Here is a 13,041-nt window from a genome sequence, read left to right on the forward strand (position 1 = left end):
TTATTGTTATAATTATTATTATTAAATTTGTTCTCTGACACTTTCAAACATATATAAAACAGATGCTGATTATTCTCATCCACCCATGTCTACCCAGCCCCTCACGCAAACCTCTTATCCATCCTCATTTGTATTTGTTTTGATGTGTGGCCCAAAGAGTTTACCTAGCGGTGTCCATGTGACTCTGAGTTTGGAGTTATCCACTGGAGCCTGATGGGCTCAGCATTGAGCACATAACTGAAGACTCCTTCTCTCCCAGAATATTTCCATAGCCAAGAATTCAGCAATAAAGCATTGGCTCTTTTGAGCCCCTCCCCATCTATCATTGATTATTGACAGGGCCAATCTTGTGCAGGTTCAGTGAAAGTAACTACAGCTGCTGTGAGTTTACAAGATCAATGGCTGCCTTGAGACTTACGGGATAACATTTTATGGCCTTTCTTCCTATCCTCTAACTCTTACATGTTGAGAGTCACTTTTGTTGGAGTAACTACTGCCGCTCTCCGAGTCATGGTGGGTTCACACTTTCCAGGGTAGGGATGTAAGGATTAGAAAAGTTAGCTAGGAGGTACAGAGATAAGAACAAGTTACAGAGACACAGGAAGGTAATGGGAAGACAACTTGGTAAGTGCTAAATGCTGAATTCTTCATTTTGACTTCTGAGTTGAGTTCACCCATGTTGAATTTTCTATACACTTTTATATCCAAAAACCAAATGAGAAACTAGGCAAAAGACTGCTTTAACGTGATACAAAGGACAACAAGAACAGTTTCTTGCCCCAATACGTGAGATGTCAAGTTGTTATTTCTTGAGAAAAACTTTCTATTGTTTAGGAAGTGAACCCACCCTAGACCAAGTATCCTGAAGGTAGCTGCTTCCTAGGTCAAACCTCATCTTTCAAAACAAGGAGCAAAAATATGTTTGAATTCTCTGACCATTGGTCAGGGTGAAGTGGATCTACCTCTATGAGCCATCTTAATGTCCGAAATATCAGGTAACCTAAGGTGTTAGGTCATGGTGTGTAGCCACAATTTTCACCAACTTTGAGCAAATTCAAACTCTCTGACCTTCAGACAAGGTGGAATTGGCGCACATTTTTGGGCCTCCATACTTTCTGGCCTTCATTTTCAATGTCCTCTGAGCTTTACATGTAGTGGTATTAAAGTCTTCCTTGGCGCTGGGCCTTCAGTCGTTGTGTATTCTCGGCACCTTGGTCAGCCTTATTCCTAATCTGCTGTTTCTTTTTATACCAACCAGTTCTGGCTCTACACTGCAATGAAAAAACACCATTCTGGACACACTTATCTCAAACCACCTTTAATGAGCCCCAGATACACAGGGATAGGAATTTATACAGAGATTGACACCCATCTGTAACAGTTTGGAATAGAGCATAGGAAGCAAACAGACAGGAAAATAGGCATGCAGTCCGTCATTGTGAATACAGCGCACTCATGCCCAGAGACATTTGTAAATCTAAGCACAGGTGGCAGAAGAAAGTTGTAAGAACGAAGGAATCTTGACTTTCCCATAGAGCAGGAGCTACCAAAGACCAGATGACGACTAGAGCTGCAACAAAGCTGACGGGATGAGCGCCTGAGTTATTGGAAAGAGTTCAAGTAGGCTATCCCCAAAGAAGAAAAGAATGCTTCCAAATGATTCAGAGCATGAGGTGAGAATTTCCTTCTTCAGGAACACAAATTAAATATGGAAATGGTGAACAAAGAGGAAGAGTCTTTCTAATTGGCTCAAACCTTGGAGACACATGGTATAAAAGGGCCTGACTGGAAGAACTTGCTACACTATTGAAAACTCACCTGTGAACAGAGTAAAACCCTCCACACCTGCTACCATGGCCCTCTGTTGCTGCCCACCTTGCTGTGAGCCATGCTGCTGCAAGACCACCAGCTGCCAGCCCTGCTGCTGTGAACCCAGCTGCCCTGAGTCCCTCTGCTGCCAGCCTTGCTGTCCCCCAAGTTGTTGTAGCATACTCTGCTGCCAGCCCTGCTGCTGCCAACCCTGCTGCTGTGTGCCCACCTGCTGTGAAAGCACCTGCTGTGAAAACACCTGCTGCAAGACCACCTGTTGCAAGCCAACCTGCGTGAACATCTGCTGCAGCACACCCTGCTGCCAGCCCTGCTGCTGCTGACCAGCTCCCCTAAGGAACATCTGCACCACCATGCTCTGAGGATAAGTGTCTTGCCCTAGATGCACAAAGCCACATCTGAACCTTCGCAGACCACCTTCATGTCCTCACAAGGAAAGCTGATGAATGTAAAATCTAACTTAAGTATGAGAAATATGGCGAAGGATAGCTTCCCTCACCTTCTCACTCCTCATCTTCCGAGACCATGCATCTTGTGCTGTTTTCATGGGGGCTGATAGGAAAATCTGGTACCAGTTTAAATTCTGAGATAGGATCTTTATATCTCTCAACAAATAACTTAAGAAAACCCTTTGCCAAAAATGAAACTTGGTTTAACCTGTTATACTCTCAACTGTATTTCTTTCGGAGTTATACCCAGAATATTACGTGCTATTTCCAATGTTCTGTTCACTTATAAGATGTGTCCTGAAAGCAAGCAATTCTAATAAACTCTGTGCTGGCATCGTCCCGTGGTGTCTGTTATTTTATTTTGATGAATCACTGAGTGAAAAATCCACAAAATCAATAGGCTTCTAAATGTTTAAAATGGTCCCCCTGATTCAGTGACACTAACCATAGTGTTGAACAGTAGATCCAAGAAAGGTTTCTATTTGGATTAATTGAAATTTAATACCCAATGAAGATAATCTAGCCGGTTGTGGTGGCGCACGCCTTTAATGCCAGCACTCAGGAGGCAGAGGCAGGCGGATCTCTGGGAGTTCGAGGCCAGCCTGGTCTACAGGAGCTAGTTCCAGGACAGGCACCAAAGCTACAGAGAAACCTTGTCTCAAACTAATAATAATAATCTTCCTGGTTCATCCGATCTCAGCTTCCATTGTGACACATTTATACATTAGAGTACTACTCAGTGGTAAAAATAATAATAATAATAATAATAATAATAATGACATCTTGAATTTTGGATGCAAATGGATGGGACTAGAAAACGCCATCCTGAGTGAGGTAACCCAGATCCAAAAAGCTGAATATGGTATGAGCTCACTCATAAGTAGATACTAGCTATTAACAAAAGATATTGAGCCTATAGTTCATGATCCTAGAGAAGCTAAAAGAAATATATAGATAGATAGATCCACCTGGAAAGTCAAAATAGACAAGATTACCTAACAAAAATTAGAAACATGGGTGAGGGGAAGAAGGGAGAATAGAGGGGAAATGAGGGGAGAAGGGAACGGGTGAGAAGAACTTGAGGGAATAGGATAGTCGAGATGGAGGAAGGACAGAGATGAGGGCAAGAAAAGAGATATCTTGATTGAGGGAGCCATTGTGGGATTAGCAAGAAACCTGGCTCTAGAGGAATTCCCAGGAATTCACAAGGATGACTACAGCTAAGACTCTAAGCAATAGAGAAGAGGGTGCCCCCGAACTGGCCTTGCCCTGTAGTCAGACTGATGAATATCTTAAATATCACCATAGAACCTTTATCTAGCAACTGCTAGAAACAGAGGCAGAGATCCTCATCAGAGAATTAGACTGAGCTCCCAAAGTCCACTTGAAGAGTGGGAGGTGTGAGAGTGTGAGCAAAGTGGTTAAGAACATGATGGGGACACCCACTGAAACAGTCTCCCTGAGCTAATGGGAGCTCACCAACTCCAGCCGGACTGGGAAGGAACAAGCTTAGGATGCACCTAGTCCCTCTGAATGTGGTTGGCAGTTGCATGGCTGGGGCAGACTGAAGGGCCACTGAAATTGGCAGCAGGATTTATCCTTACTGCTTTTACTGGCTTTTTGGGAACCTATTTTCTTTGGATGGATATCTTGCTCAGTCTAGATATAGTAGGGAGGGCCTTGGACTTTCCCTAAAGAATGTGCTTTAAGAAGTGGATTGGAGCTGGTGTGGTGTTGGTAGGGTAAGTGAAAGGAATGTGAGGAAGAGAGGAAGTGGGAACTTGGATTGGGTGTGTATAATGGAAAATAGATAGTTTTTTCTTTTAAAAAATTAAAATTAAAAAAGATGCAGTTTTAGAAAAACTTAATAAAACAGATCATAGAGATATTCAGATCCAGACATAAGAATCTAATATAGAACCAAATTCAGCATTGTATTATAAGGTTAGAGAGGAACAGCCCAAGGCTGTCAAACAACAAACTATAATTTAACCAGTCATCTTACAAGAACTGTCAAATGACAGATATCCCCAAGGCTGTGCAAGAGTTAAATGGACTCCTGTGGAAATGTTAGATTTAAAGAGAGTCAAGAAAACAATAATCTCATTTGGTATGCATTCACCTTTTATGAAGCAGATGTTGAACTTGTGGAAAGACTTGGTTAATGTGGTCTTGGAGTCTGGTCCACAGTTACATAGATGACCTCGTTAAAAAAAGAGGCTAAGACTATTGAACAACAAAGAAGTGCTAGAGGTATGGAAATCTCCCAAGACCAACTTCTTGGAGAGGGAGATTATACTGGTGTATGAAGGCAATCTCTAAGTGATCATCACATCCTTAATTTATGCCACCCAGCACTTTTGAATGTTTGGCACAGAACTGGAGAAGTAGAAAACAAACTTGAGTCATTTACAATTTTCACAGGGCTCAAAGGAAACCTCCATGAATTTCTTACAAAGACTGACTTCAGCAATAATCAAATGATACCAGATTCAGAATCTAGACAAATACTAATTGAATCTCTGACTTTTGAAAATGCTAGTTCTCAATGGAAAAAGATAATTAGGCAGTTGAAGGCAAAATCAGCACCATTCGAAGAGTGGATTCGAGAAACAAATAATATTGAATCTCATGACCATGATGATGCATGGATATGAGATATGATTTCCAGAGCTTTGAAGAAAAATTGAAATGTCAAATGTTTCAATAGTGGCAAACATGGTCACATGAAAAGGGGTTGTAAACAGGTTGTTTCTGGGAACAATGTTTTTTCTAAGCATAATTGAAACAGAATACCTCTTCCTTCTGGGTTATGCAGAAGGTTTGGCAAAGGCAGACACTGGACCAATGAATGTTAAATAGCCAATATTTAATAAGTCAGCTGTCAGAAACGATATCCAAGCAAACAGTTTCCTCAATCTTTCCTGGTGATCAGGAAGACTCATCAAAGTTGTCCCTCCTCTGTCTTGTGCACAAGTAGGTATCATCAACAAGTACAGGTGTGTCTCTCCATCTCCATACATCTGTGATGGTCTACCCAAATACATTTTGAGTGATACACATTTATTTTTAAAATTCCTCAATTAAAGTGTTGTACACGTTATGCATCTTGAAGTCGCTCATTCTATCATATTGCCCTTGTAAATTTGACTTTACTCCTATGTACATTGCTGTTGAGGACAACTTTTCAGAAATAATCATCAGGCACTTGTGGACACATCCCCAGTGATGGTGTTTCTGATGTATAAAAGTAAAGTGATGGTACAGGTAGCATTAAGAAAAAAAATATTTTTGAAAGACTTCTGTTTCCGACATTTTGCCTGAAAAGGCAGACACACAGACAGCCTGAAACCGAGCAAAACAGGTTTCAGTTCTATACTGACCTGCTATTGACCCCCAGATTCATTACCATCTCGTTGGAATACATTCCCCTAGTACAGTTCCTCTATAACACTGTCCTCTTGGCCTATACTACATCTATCCCAGATGGACATCATCTTAGAGGAGGGTGGAAGGCATAGACACTGGCATGAGCCTCTCTCTGAAAAAACGTTTACAGCAAACATTGTACTGGCGGTTTACTTCCTCATGCTCTCCCCTACCCTCAAAGAACCCTCATCCTATGAATGGGAAGCGATTTGCCCATCACCTCTCGTTCCTCCTTAACTCTGTCAAAAACTAAACCTTTCTTCACATAGAGATGAGAATGGAGAGGCTCTTAAAGAGACAGAAGCCTGGACTAATAGAGATTCAGGCTAGAAGCCAACCACTTAGTTCATCACTGTGGGTGCCATAACATTATATCCATCCCCCAATAACCTTAGTATCTAAGTGCAGACAGAGATCAGCTGTGTAGAAGAACAACTGCCCCCATTCAACTCTTTCAGGCAGAAGACACTTAACCAGATGGAGTTCCAAGTCCTTCCTCCCCAAAAGTAGAGCATGACTCAGCTGTCAATCTGAGAACTGATGCCAAGTAGATATCCATTAGATATTTAAAAGTAAAAAATTAGAGGAAAAGGTCATACAATCTGTAAACTGCCAAATTATTTGAAGGCTTTTTAAGAAACAAAAAAAAAACACAAATGACTAAAAGAATATGTTTGCAAAAATGGTCAATGCCACTAGCCACCAGGAAATACAAATAAAAACATCCTTGAAATTCTACCTCTTTCCCCTCAGGAAAGGCTGTCATCAAGAAAACCAACAAACACACGAGCTGGTGAGGATCCAGAGGGAAAGGAAAACTTTACACACTGTAATGGGAATGGAAATTAGCAAGTCTGTATGGAAATTAGCTTGTAGGATCCTTTTTAAAAAAGTCTAAAATTAGAACCACCACATGACTATTCCACAGTACATACAACAAAGAACCAGCCTGCCTGTCTGTCAGGAATGGATGCATGAATAAGACATGGTATATACGAAGAGGAATAAATGATGTCATTGGCCAGAAAACAGATGAAAATTGGAGATCATCTTATTATGTGAAGTAAGTCAGACTCCAAAGACAAAGGTGAAGTTTCCCTCATATAAGGAGGGTGAGGACAATTTGGGAAGAGAAAGAGAATCGGGAGGAGGCCACAGGAGGGCATCAGAAAGGGGGATGGTGAGGGAATTTGATCAAACTGTGTTATATGTATTCATAACAGTGTCATGATCAAATGCACTACTTTGTAAAATCAGTGCAAACTAATACAAAATAATCAATTTTTGTGTGTCATACAAAACAAAAATGGAAGTTTTTAAATTAAAATCCATATAGTACAGCCAAGGGATGGTGGTGCGCACCTTTAATCCCAGCACTAGGGAAGAAGAGATAGGTGGATCTCTATGAGTTCGAGGCCAGCCTGGTCTACAGAGTGAGTTCCAGAACAGTCAGGACTACACAGATAAACCCTGTCTCAAAAATTAAAAAAGAATGAAAGAAAGATAAAAACAAGAAAAACAAACAGAAAACACATAAAAAATAAACAACTCAAGAATAAATCTAATGAAACAAGGGCAAGGCTCCTGCAAAAGTACCAGCATTTCATTTCATGATAAGCAAGCTTCCAGGTACCCGGATGAGGACATCCAGCCTTGGCGTTTAAAAGAGAAAGTAGTGACATTGTTTTTCAATAATCCAAAACTGGAAACAACTAGTTTTCTTGGTGAAAAACTCCAAGTTTTCAGTGAGTGATGTGACATTCATTTAATGGAAGATTACACAAAAATGAGATTGAACAAACTGGCGACCACGATGGTGAGAGTTGTCAAATCGTTCTTTCATCAAAGACACAGGCTGATTTTGATTTGCAAAGATGTTAAAAGTGATGCCAAGGTTGGAAGACTGACCCTTGAAGACAGTAGGAAACAGCTTTTGAGGATAAGCGACATGAAATGGTTTGTAAAGACTGAGACTAATTTCCATTTCTATAATAATACTATGGCTGTGTTCACCTTTTATTCTCTCAAGTTAGAAATAAATCATCTATGTTTTTGTAGTATAATAGTAGATGAGAGGGAGAGAGCGAGAGAGAGCGAGAGAGAGGGAGAGATGCATATCTTTTTCACCACAGATAAATTAGGTACATCTCAAATAACCATGATTCTTTCTCTGAATGGAAAGAAAAGCAGTGAGAAGACAATAAAGGAGAAAGACCAGTCTGAAAGTGATGGGGGATAAAAGTAAAGAGAGTCAGGCAAACGAAGGAAATCAGGAGATCACCAGTCTAAGGTCACTGTCCCTGCTGTCAGCCAGATGTGCACTACAGTTACCTGCCAACCCTTCTTTGTTTGGATCTAAGCACTTTGTCCCCATGAACTCCCAGGTGTGGACAGTCAGCCAGGACTAGTGGCCACTCACATCCCCATTGATGCCTTCTTATTCCTAGAGTGCTGTTGTGATCTAGCTGTCCTAACTTCCCCTGACCAACAACGGAACTTCCTTGTGGTCTGTGATTGACAAGGATGTTTGTGTTCTTTCTGGCGGCTGGTTTTCCACAGAAGCAGTACAGGTATAAAAGGCTTAGCTGGGGAAAAATAAAGGTTGCTGTTCTTCCACCTGAAAAGCAGCCTCCATGTCTCAATCCTAGCACCCCCCACCAGTCTCAGCTATCCAGGCTACGCCAGCAGCACAATATGCTGTTTCTTTTTAAGCCAACCAGTGCTGGTTCCACTCTGCTATGAAACACATCATTGCAGACACTCCTCCCTGAAACAACTTTTAATGAGCCCCCAACACAAGGTGTATCAAATTATACAGATATTGGCACCTACATGGGACAATTTGGAATTGGGCTTTGTGGGCAAACAGAGAGGGAACTAGGTGTTTTGTCCATCATAGTGAATACAGCTCACTCATGCCCAGGGACATTTATAAATCTAAGCACAGGTGGCAGAAGAAAGTTGTAAGAACGAAGGAATCTTGACCTTCCCATAGAGCAGGAGCTACCAAAGACCAGATGACGACTAGAGCTGCAACAAAGCTGATGGGATGAGCGCCTGAGTTATTGGAATGAGTTCAAGTGAGCTATCCCCAAAGAAGAAAAGAATGCTTCCAAATGATTCAGAGCATGAGGTGAGAATTTCCTTCTTCAGGAACACAAATTAAATATGGAAATGGTGAACAAAAAAAAAAAAGAGACTTTCTGATTGGTCCAAACCTTGGAGTTTCATGGTATAAAAGTCTGTGACTGGAAAAACTTGCTACACTGTTGAAAACACCTGTGAACAGAGTAAAACCCTCCACACCTGCTACCATGGCCCTCTGTTGCTGCCCACCCTGCTGTGAGCCATGCTGCTGCAAGACCACCTGCTGCAAAACCACCTGCTGCCAGCCCTGCTGTTGTGAATCTAGCTGCCCTGAGTCCAACTGTTGTCAGCCTTGCTGTCCTCCAAGTTGCTGCAGCATACTCTGTTGCCAGCCCTGCTGCTGTGTGCCCAGCTGCTGCCAGCCCTTCTGCTTTGCCCCCAGCTGCTACCTGCCCTGTTGCTGTGCCCCCACCTGCTGCCAACCTTGCTGCTGCGTGCCCACCTGCTGTGAAAACATCTGCTGTGAAAAAACTTGCCACAAGACCACCTGTTGAGGGCAACCTTGTAGCATCTGCTGCAGCACACCCTGCTGCCAGTCCTGCTGCTGCTGACCAGCTCCCCTAAGGAATATCTGCACAACCATGCTCTGGGGAGATCAGTCATGCTCTAGATGCAAGGTCACATATTAACCCCCTTCATGTTCTCACCGGGAAACCTGAGGAATGTAAAGTCTAACTTAAGTGTGGGAAATGCTGTGAGGAAGGATGGAGTCCTCACTCTCCTCATTCCCAGGGAATATGGATCTTGTGCCATCTTCACGGGGGCTGATGTGAAGGTCTGGTATAAGTTTAAATTCTAAGTCAAGATCTCTGTGTTTCTCACCAAATAACTTAAAAAAAAATTCCCAAAAATGTAACTACATTTAACCTGTTTTCTTCTCCACTGTATTTTCTTCTGAGTCACCCCCAAATTTTCATATGCTATTTTCTTCTTTCTGCTTATGAAATGTATCACTGTAAGAAAGCAATCTTAATAAACTCTGGGCTATCATCATTCCATGGTGTCTGTCATTTTATTCTGATGAATCACTTAATGAAAAATCCACAAAATCAATAGACTTCTAAATGTTTAATGTGGTCCCCCTGCATCAGTGACACTAACCATAGTGTTGAACAGTAGAGCCAAAGAAGGTTTCTATCTACAATAATTGAAATTTTATACCCAATGATGACCATCTTCCTGCTTCATCCAATCTCAACTCCTATAAACCAAGGGTCTTTTCTCTACTTTGCTGTCTGAGTTTATAAACATCATTTGCGTGGAAACATATATAGTAATGGAATCTCTGTCTTAATTTCTTCATCCATTTGCTAGTCAAAAAGCACCTAGTTTTAAGCCACTTCTTATTAATTGTTAATGACATTGACATAATCTTGGGAGTGTTGACATCCTTTTAGGATTCTAATGTCAGTCATGTCCTTTGCTAGAAAAAAGTTGCATATGAGTATTCATGTTGAACTAAATATACAAAACTCAAAAAATTATCAAGGAAGTGCTCTCATTTGTAAACCCAAAATTTTACAAGCAAACTTCAAATTCTATAGATTGTCTTTGATAAAGTGAGCAACTACCCAGGGGAGAAGCTATGGAAGAACAAACATCACCAAAGTACATGAGTCCACGACATACTTAAAGGACTTTATATATTCCCTAAGTACATTCAATAAATGGACGTTATTAAAAATTAAAATTTGAATTAAAAGAAGATTCTGGTTTCAGTTATCTTGAATAAATATTCTGAGATATGACTACTGAGTCATAAAGTACCTGTACTTTTACCTTTTTGAGAAGTCTTTATAAATTTCTGTACCCCTGCTCTTCTCCATTTCTTACTGCTGTGCAAGAGTTCCAGCTTCTGGGGCTACCGGGATGGCACTGTGGTTAAGGACACAGATTGGTCTTAGGTACAAACACTGGTTCATTCTGGTGTCCTCATAGCAACTTATAACCACCTGTAATTCTTGTTGTAAGTTTCCAGTGCCCTCTTCTGACATCTCTGGGTTTGAAGAGCCCCAATTTCTCAACATACTTGTCAACACCTTTTGATCTCTTCTTTCTCTGATACCAAATAGATAACATTCTAATACTGCCAACATTACACAAATAATATTCCAGGGTTGGAGATATCTCATGCCATCAGGAAAAAAAGCAACACAGAATGAAGGGACAGTGTCCCTCTGATGTGCTGCACTGGACAAGGCACTGTCTAAGTGTAGCTCCCTGGGCTCTAAAGTTCCATGCTTCATCAAGCAGTTATCTGTGGAGAAATGGCATCCCTTCCCATCACAGCACCAGTGCCTGCTCTCCTAATCTCTGAGCTACTCCTTTCCACAAGTTGCCTTTGCACAAAATGACTCTGTAGCTACATGAGCTATTCTCTTTTTAAAACAAAGAAGCTAACAAAAAGGAATCTCTCTGTGTTTCCCTTGCCATCCTGGAGCTCTCTCTCTCTGTTAGACATTCTGGCCCTGAACTCACAGAGATTTGCCTACTCTGCCTTCCAAGTACTGGAATTAAAGGAGTGGAGATGCACAGCTGGGTACTTGTGCTACTTAAAAGTTTTACCCTTAAAAGTAATCTGAAGTCTTGATTTTTGTCTTGAGCAACTGGATGTGCTGTTTTCCTTGTGATATTTCTGTCTTAGTGATATTTTGCTATGATTTAAAATACCCCCAAACCCTGAAAATGTTTTTTCCTAGAACAAGAGTTTGGGTTTCATAAATGACACTTCTCTAGCCAGCCATAAAGACATTCAGGACCTTGGCTTTTCTTAAGAAACACAGTACAGTAAGAATCCAAGAAAAAGAGGTTTCAACTCTAAAAGACTATGCTGACCTGAGTCAACCCCAGATTCATTATATAAGTCCCTAGAGAATTACTGCCAGATAGCATCAGCAGAAGCCAGCCAGCTTTCAACCTAGACTCAAACCAGGTCATAGAAAAGATAAAGGAATAGGAAGCACTCCAATACTGCATCACCACTCTGAATAGTTTCAGGAAGAAGCTCTTGTTCATTGTCTAAAATGTTGCTTTGTCTCCCCTGACTCACAGGAGATCCTCTTATCTATAATTTATAAAATGTTGTTTGATCTGTCACCTCTCCCTTCTCATACTCCAGCCAAGTTTGAGGGCCATGTCTTGGTGGGATCTCAGTTTTTTTTTCCGTGGTTGCCAGTGAAATAGGAAGAACTGGTTTAGTGTCAGAGAATAGAAACCCTCTTATTTTATCCCTTCATGTAATTCTTTAAAGGCAGTGTTGAGTTTATCTGCCATACACGTCAAAGATTTATGAGTATATAAATGAATGAAATTTTGCCTACAGGTATTATGTGCACCATATGAGTGAAGTTCCCACTGAGGCCAGAAAAGAGCATCTGATAACCTGGAACATGAGTCACAGAGAGTTGTGAATCACCTTATAGGAGCTGCGATCTGAATCTGGGTTCTCTGCAAGAGAGTGCTCTTACACAATGAACCATTTCCCAGCTCCCAGAGGATATTCTTCTTCAACTTAGAGCTTCATGTCTCTGTAGAGTAGCATCCCAAAAAGTTTATCCACAGAGAAAAAGTGTCCACAGAGAAAGGAAGTTATGTGGCTGGTAGGAGAGAGGAAGTGTTAAGGCAGGAGGAAACAGGAACTCATTCTTTCTTCAGCCAGGAAGTTGAGAGGTAAGGTGGCTGTGGTTTTGCTCCTTCATCTCTCTGATCTCAGCATTTTCTCCAATATTTGACTCCAGGCCTTAATTACTAACACATATTAGAATTTATTCTACATACTGGCACCCAGTGTGGGGCAGGAATTCATGAAAAAGCCACTTGCTGTGTCTCTGTAGCCACTGGTAGAAGCTGAACCTACATGTGGACTTCTGTTTTAGCTTAATTTGGGGCTCCTGTCCTGCCCAGCTAGGCTTCCTCTACTACCCCCCCCCCACTCCCCGCCAAGTCTCTGAACAAGTTTGATATTTTCCTATTGTAGTTTCTATGAAACAGTATCCGCCTGCCACTCAAACTCAAGAAGAACCTGGGCTCCAAACAAAGAAGATAACTAATTTAGATGGTACTTACCTAATGTCAATATTAAACATTATCAGTCTTACAATTTTTGTTTTTTCACTAGAAGAGTTGGTTAATAAGAGTGCTAAGATACAAGTTTTAGAAAAAATGTAATAAAATATCATAGAGATATTCA

Source organism: Alexandromys fortis, unplaced genomic scaffold (assembly GCF_014885135.2).
Source record: "Alexandromys fortis isolate MF-2015 unplaced genomic scaffold, M_Fortis_MF-2015_v1.1 scaffold_31, whole genome shotgun sequence".
Classification (NCBI taxonomy): domain Eukaryota; kingdom Metazoa; phylum Chordata; class Mammalia; order Rodentia; family Cricetidae; genus Alexandromys; species Alexandromys fortis.